Genomic DNA, 8,437 nt, shown 5'->3' with positions numbered 1-8,437 from the left:
ATAATGAGTGATGTTGAGCATCTTTTCATGTGTTTGTTAGCCATCTGTATGTCTTCTTTGGAGAAATGTCTGTTTAGTTCTTTGGCCCATTTTTTGATTGGGTCATTTATTTTTCTGGAATTGAGCTGCAGGAGTTGCTTGTATATTTTTGAGATTAATCCTTGTCTGTTTCTTCATTTGCTATTATTTTCTCCCAATCTGAGGGCTGTCTTTTCACCTACTTATAGTTTCCTTTGTAGTGCAAAAGCTTTTAAGTTTCATTAGGTCCCATTTGTTTAGTTTTGCTTTTATTTCCAATATTCTGGGAGGTGGGTCATAGAGGATCTTGCTGTGATTTATGTCGGAGAGTGTTTTGACTATGTTCTCCTCTAGGAGTTTTATAGTTTCTGGTCTTACATTTAGATCTTTAATCCATTTTGAGTTTATTTTTGTGTATGGTGTAGGAAAGTGTTCTAGTTTATTTCTTTTACAAGTGTTGACCAGTTTTCCAGCACCACTTGTTAAAAGAGGTTGTCTTTTTCCATTGTATATCCTTGCCTCCTTTGTCAAAGGATAAGGTGTCCATAGGTTCGTGGATTTATCTCTGAGCTTTCTATTCTGTTCCATTGATCTATATTTCTGTCTTTGTGCCAGTACCATACTGTCTTGATGACTGTGGCTTTGTAGTAGAGTCTGAAGTCAGGCAGGTTGATTCCTCCTATTGACTTTTTAAATTTTGAAATCTTTATTTATTTATTTCCTCTCTGATCTTTATTATCTCCTTCCTTATGCTGACTTTAGGTTTTGTTTGTTCTTTTTCTAAATCTTTTAGGTGATGAGTTCAGTTGTTTGAGATTGTTCTTATTTTTAAAGAAGGCCTGTATTGCTATGAACTTCCCTGTAAGAATACTTTTGCTATATCCCATAGATTTTGTATGGCTATTTTTTCATGGTTTGCCTCAAGGCATTTTTAATTTCTTCTTTGATTTCACTGTTGACCCATTGGTTTTTTAGTGTCATGTTGTTTAGCCTCCATGTAATCATTTTTTACTCATTTCTTTTTCTGTGGTTGATTTATAGTTTCATGCCATTGTGGTTAGAAAGATATTTGAAATAATTTCTATACTCTTAAATTTATTGAGGCTTTTTTTGTGCCCTAGTTTTTGGTCAGTCCTAGAGAATGTTCCATGTGCACTTGAAAAGAATGTATATTCTGGGTTTTTTTGGATGTAATGTCCTGAAAATATAAATTGAGTGTGACTGTTCTATTGTTATCATTTAGGAATCTCTGTTGCCTTATTGACTTTCTGCCTCAAAGATGTGCCCATTGATGTGAGTGAGGTGTTAAAGTCTCCTACTATCAAAGCAATGAGAACCCCATGCATCACAATGAAGAGTAGCCCCTGCTCACAGCAATTAGAGAAAGCCCATGTGCAGTAATGAAGACTCAGCACAACTAAAAATAAATACATAATTTACAAACTCCTACATATACCCAATATCAGTCAGTTTAGTCACTTTGACTAGACTGACCTTTGTTGGCAAAGTAATGTCTCTGCTTTTTAATTTGATATTTAGGTTGGTCATAGCTTTTCTTTTCCTAAAGGACATCAGTCCTGAATATTCATTGGAAGGACTGATGCTGAAACTGAAGTTCCAATACTTTGACCACCTGATGCAAAGAACTGACTCATTGGAAAAGACCATGATGCTGGAAAAGATTGAAGGCAGGAGGAGAAGGGGACAACAGAGGATGAGATAGTTGGATGGCATCACCGACTCGATGGACATGAGCTTGAGCAAGCTCTGGGAGCTGGTGATGGACAGGGAAGCCTGGCATGCTGTGGTCCATGGGGTCACAAAGAGTCAGACACAACTGAGTGACTGAACTGACTGATATTGGGTATATATAGGAGTTTGTAAATAATTTATGTATTTATTTTTAGTTGTGCTGAGTCTTCATTACTGCACGTGGGCTTTCTCTAATTGCTGTGAGCAGGGGCTACTTTTCATTGTGGTGCATGGGCTTCTCATTACTATGGCTTCTCTTGCTGCACAGCACTGGCTCTAGGTGCATGGGTTTCAGCAGTTGTAGCATGCAGGCTCCGTAGTTGCAGCTCTTGGGCTCCAGAGTGCAGGCTCAGTAGTTAAGGCCCATGGGCTTTGTTGCTCTGCAGCATGTGGAATCTTCCTGGACCAGGGATCAAACCTGTGTCCCCCGCATTGGCAAGTGGATTCCTATCCCCTGGACAACCAGGGAAGTCCATGTGTTTTTTAACACTGTGTAATGAAGCCTCCTTAAAAACTCAAAAGGATGGGGTTCAGAGAGCTTCCATGTTGGTGAACCAGAATGCATCCACATGCCAGGAGGGAACACACTGCAGTTCCGTGGGGACAGAAGCTCTTGTGTTTCAGAGCCGGCTGGACCTCACCCTGGTACCTCTTCACCTGGCTGCTGTCCATCTATATCCTTTATAATAAACTGGTAAACACTGAAGTGAAATGTCCTCCAAGCTCTGTAAGCTGCTCTATAGATCTGTTGAACCCAAGGAGGCATTGTTGGGAACCTCAGGTGTGCAGCTAGTTGATCAGAAGCAGAGGGTGACAACTGGGGTTTGGAATAGGAATCTGAACAAGAGGGTGCAGTTTTGTGGGATTGAGCCCGTCATCTGTGTGACTCTGTGGCCAATAATTGAGCCACGTGTCCTTCCAGATGCCACTCAGAACACCTCTTTCCACTTCTGCATTCTCCCATTATAAGTGCCTAGTCAGAAGCCACTTCAAATTTGTTCAGTGACTCTCATGAGAGAACTGGCGGGAAAGTTCTTAAGTGGTTTACCTACACTGTATGGCCTTATAATCAAAACATATTCCAGTGGATACTGATGGTGTTAACATAAGGCTATTGAAGGAAGCCTGTTGACAATTGTCTGACTTCATGCAGTGGTTGAGGGGGGAGCAGTACTGAACAGGCCATTTGCTTTCCTCAGGTGCTAGAAACATCATCCCTCTACCATCCCCGCCCCCCCAAAAAAAGGAATACAATGACTTTTTAAGCAAAAGCTTAGTCCATTCAGGCTGCTGTAACAAAAGACCATAGACTGGGTGGCTTCAACAACATACATTTATTTCTCAAAGTTCTGGAGGCAGAAAATCCAAGATAAAGGTGCTGAGATTCAGTGTCTGTTGATGGCCCTCCACCCGATTCATAGATGGCAGCCTTCTCACCATATCCTCACATGAAGGAACAAGGGAGCTCTCTGGAATCTATTTTATAAGAGCACTAATTCCACTTATGAGGGCCTTGCACTCATGACTTAATCACCTCCAAAGGCCCCACCTCCAAATGCCATCACCTTGGGTATTAAGGGGTTAGGATTTCAAGCCAGAACAGGGAGGCTCCTTCCTCCCCTTTCAGTATGCTAGAGTCTACACTGCTGTGAACAAACTCAGATAGTCCCTGGTATTCAAATACCACTACTGTTTGAAACCAAGTGTTCTTTAAATCAGCATTTCTAAGAATTGCTGTAATGGAGGAAAAACGCTTGCCTGGTAAGCTAAATTTGGGAAATACCAGGTTCCACAAAAATCAACAGGTTTCTTTCCTGCAAGGTTAAAGCAGTTCATATGCTCATGTGAAGTATGATTCCCTGGATAGGACTATTATATGTAATACTTGCCAACTCTACCAGCAAACCCCATTTTGCAGATAGCATCTCTCAAAGGAGGGGGACATTCTCCTTTGGAGAAATGCTGCCTTAAGAGACCAGGGAAACAGGGCTACATTTTCATAAAATCATTTGAATGTCTTGTGTTAATAGTAAAACAATTTAATGAAACATTTTACAACTACATTTACATTATATACAAATCTAAAGTTCATTTAAAGTATCAGTCGAAAGTGGTGTTGGAGTCACATTAACAATCACTACATAATCAGAGATTGCTGTTCTGTGCTTTATTACAAAATTATCTTGATTGAGTTAACTACTCAAAATTGACTGTTTTAATCCCCCGCCAGTATACTACTTTCTTTAGAACTCCTAATGCTTCAAACAATTGTTCCTTCCTGTCTTTAAACTCAGTCCTGTCTCAATGTAAGTCAACATCTATTAGCAACACTGATTTCAATCTTATCCGTCTTAGCTATTACGATGACATATAGGGAAACCAAAGAGCCATCAGAGAAGCTTAATACTTACCAATTGTTTATTAGGGGCCATGATTAGCACTGAATCTCAGTCTTCAGGGAAGAGCTAAGGTGATAACTATGATCTCATCCTCCATTTTGAGACTCAAAAGCCTGCTAAGTGGGCTCGGAGTGATGCTAAGTTTAATCACTTGGTTAACTAGTGATTGAGACAGACCTCTCCACTGGAAAGGTAGTTTTCCTTTGGTAATGGGTAGATCATTTGTGGGGTGATACATTGGCACCATGTGAATACCCCAAATGCCCCACAATCTTCTAAGATGTTTACATCCACTAATGACAAAGGCCCAGGGCTGCCATCATGTTACCCTCATGCAGCCAATCCACACAGTTCCTATAACATTTAATAAACTGTGATATTATGCTCAGTATTCAGAAGGCATCCAAAGTTGCAGGGCACTTCATTTAAAAGTCTTTAATGGCCTATTCAGTAGTTGCTTGCTGATTTTATTAGCACCAGATTCCAAGTCTGTAGTTCAGTGGTTTCCAACTTTGGCTGCTCCTCAAATATCTGAGGCTGCCCCACTGGTACCAGTGCAGTCAGAACCTCCAAGACAGCAGCCAGGGAAGCCAGGATGAGAACCACTGCTGTCAATCATCATAATGGCAGTTCTTTACCATTGAAAACTAAAGAAGGTAGAGATTTGGCAAGCTAAATAGTTTTAGTTTTTTTTTTTCATCATTTTCTAAAAATGTGAGGAAAGTACAGCACTGTCAATTGTTGCCAGAAAAATATCACTTCTGAAATTCATGATTGCTTCAGTTCAGTTCAGTTCAGTCACTCAGTCGTGTCCGACTCTTTGCGACCCCATGAACCGCAGCATGCGAGGCCTCCCTGTCCATCACCAACTCCCGGAGTCCACCCACATCCATTGAGTCGGTGATGCCATCCAACCATCACATCCTCTGTCATCCCCTTCTCCTCCTGTCCTCAATCTTTCCCAGCATCAGGGTCTTTTCAAATGAGTCAGCTCTTCGCATCAGGTTGCCAAAGTAATGGAGTTTCAGCTTCAACATCAGTCCTACCAATGAACACTCAGGATTGATCTCCTTTAGGATGGACTGGTTGGATCTTCTTGCAGTCCAAGGGACTCTCAACAGTCTTCTCCAACACCACAGTTCAAAAGCATCAATTCTTCAGCACTCAGCTTTCTTCACAGTCCAACTCTCACATCCATACATGACCACTGGAAAAACCATAGCCTCGACTAGATGGACCTTTGTTGGCAAAGTAATGTCTCTGCTTTTTAATATGCTGTCTAGGTTGGTCATAACTTTCCTTCTAAGGAGTAAATGTCTTGTAATTTCATGGCTGCAATCACCATCTGCAGTGATTTTAGAGCCCAGAAAAATAAAGTCAGCCACTGTTTCCACTTTTCCCCCATATATTTGCCATGAAGTGATGGGACTGGATGCCATGATCTTACCTTTCTGAATGTTGAGCTTTAACCGAACTTTTTCACTCTCCTCTTTCACTTTCATCAAGAGGCTCTTTAGTTCTTCTTCACTTTCTGCCATAAGGGTGGTGTTGTCTGCATATCTGAGGTTATCGATATTTCTCCCGGCAATCTTGATTCCAGCTTGTGCTTTATCCATCCCAGCGTGTCTCATGATGTACTCTGCATATAAGTTCAATAAGCAGGGTGACAATATCCAGCCTTGACGTACTCCTTTTCCTATTTGGAACCAGTCTGTTGTTCCATGTCTGGTTCTAACTGTTGCTTCCTGACCTGCATACAGGTTTCTCAAGAGGCAGGTCAGGTGGTCTGGTATTCCCATCTCTTGAAGAATTTTCCACAGTTTATTGTGATCCACAGTCAAAGGCTTTGGCATAGTCAATAAAGCAGAAATAGATGTTTTTCTGAACTCTCTTGCTTTTTTGATGATCCAGCAGATGTTGCCTATTTGATCTCTGGTTCCTCAGCCTTTTCTAAAACCAGCTTGAACATCTGGAAGTTCACAGTTCACCTATTGCTGAATACTGGCTTGGAGAATTTTGAGCGTTACTTTGCTAGTGTGTGAGATGAGTGCAATTGTGCAGTAGTTTGAGCATTCTTTGGCATTGCCTTTCTTTGGGATTGGAATGAGAAGTGAGCTTTTCCAGTCCTGTGGCCACTGCTGAGTGGCCAAATTTGCTGGCATATTAAGTGCAGCACTTTCACAGCAAGATGCTTAAGAAGTATCAAACATCACAGACATACGCCATACTATATGATTTCTGGGAAATAATGTCCAGAATAATAAGTTTTCTGCCCATCTCTCCAAGAGATCACACCACTATTGTATACGTGTTCAAGCAAGCCCCAGACTTGGAACCACAACAAAGAAATAAAGCTGGTAACTTGGTGGAGACCGCAGAGAGGGGAGGACTCAAATTTTGTCTGCAGGGTCCAAAACTGGCCTTAAGGAAGTTTCCCTCAGAGAAGAAACTAAGATCATCATGGAATACCAATGATACTCAGATCTTGCCAATCTATCCCTAAGACAATTTTTAAAATCCAATGGATGGCACTTCCCGAACTACAAAAAAGTAGAAGTTCAAAGTAAGAGCCCAGTCTTTAGTCATGTCCATCTTTTCTGGCAAATGTCAAACAGAAGGATGATGGAGGGGACACTTTGACAATAGTTAAGCATTTTCAAAACCATGAGCACTCACCCCATGTGAGCTAGAGTTATGGAAGTCATTCATCATGTCCTGGGTCCTGGCAGGTGTATTAGGCGGTGCTCTTACCCAGGTGACAGGCCACACATGAGAGTGAATACCCCATTTCGTCCTATTGATGAATGTCCCTGAGGCTGAGTGTCGGGATGTGGGAGCGGACACCTGACCCAGACGGGTGGTGGGAGGGGTCTTATCTGCATGTTATAATCATCACAGTGATGTGCACCACAGTCAGGTTGCTCCAATTTCAGCCATGCTGGCCATGAGGATACAGAGCCTTAGCAAGACTGAAGACACAGGAATCTTATCTGTCAGCCCTGAGCAGGCAGTAGCCAGAAAGTGAACCCTGGACCCCTCTTCCCCTCCTCTGCAAACAGTTCCTCATCCGAGCTGGTCCCAGGGTACCCCAGAGTGGCAGGCAACAGCAGGCACACAAGGGGGCTCAGGGGTGAGGAGTGAAAAGGGAGAAAAGCCGCCAGCTGTCAGAGGTGGCACAGGCCAGGCCAGAGCGGGGAAGCTCTGAGCAATGGGGAGTGGACGCCCAAACCCAAAGGGACTACTGGAAAGGCTTCAAGAGAAGCTGCCATCTCTTCAGCCCCCATCACTAAAAAGAAGGCCCAGCACAGTACTGCCCTGGAGGAAAACACATGCCTCGTTAAACAGGCCTTGCAGTCACGGGCGAACACAGCATCAGTGGGTACAGCTGCCTAGTCCTGGCATGTTTTTGCAGGAAGGGGCGGCAGCTGCCCTAGGGGAAAACCACCTTCACCATCTGAAACCAAGCTGCTGGCAACAAGGCCTCCATTTAGTTCAGCTCAGTTCAGTCACTCAGTCGTGTCCAACTCTTTGTGACCCCATAGACTGCAGCATGCCAGGCCTCCCTGTCCATCACCAACTCCCAGAGCTTGCTCAAGCTCATGTCCATCGAGTCGGTGATGCCATCCCACCATCTCATCCTCTGTCGTCCCCTTCTCCTCCCGCCTTCCATCTTTCTCAGCATCAGGGTATTTTCCAATGAATCAGCTCTTCACATCAGGTAGCCAAAGTACTGGAGTTTCAGCTTCAGCCTCAGTCCTTCCAATGAATATTCAGGACTGATGTCCTTTAGGATGGACTGGTTGGATCTCCTTGCAGTCCAAGAGACTCTCAAGAGTCTTCTCCAACACCACAGTTCAAAAGCATCCATTTAGAGGCTCCCCTAAAGGCCTGGGAGGACTCCATTAAGTGCCACCAGCGCTGTGCACCAGAGCCCTGCCACTCTCCAATGTCAGCACCCACTTGGCATGGCTACCGGTGGTGGCCCCGCACAGTAGGCAGAAGGCCAGGCCATTCTCACTGCAGTATGATGAGGGCAACCTGTAATACTGACCTCAACCGTACCAGGGACAACAGGAAAACCAGAGACAGGCCACCCACCCCCACCTGCAACCCAAAGGGGCACAGGGCACTTCAGTTAGCTTTGCAGCCCCCGTATTCCATTGGCGTGGGTGGGGTCACATGAGCCTAATAGTGGATCTATGTATTTATGATTTTTAAGAAGAGTTCTTACCGTTTAAGACACATACCAAAATATAATAAAGGGACAC

Source organism: Cervus canadensis, chromosome X, assembly GCF_019320065.1.
Source record: "Cervus canadensis isolate Bull #8, Minnesota chromosome X, ASM1932006v1, whole genome shotgun sequence".
NCBI lineage: Eukaryota > Metazoa > Chordata > Mammalia > Artiodactyla > Cervidae > Cervus > Cervus canadensis.
The sequence above is the reverse complement of the archived record's forward strand: the minus strand, read 5'-3'. Positions refer to the sequence as shown.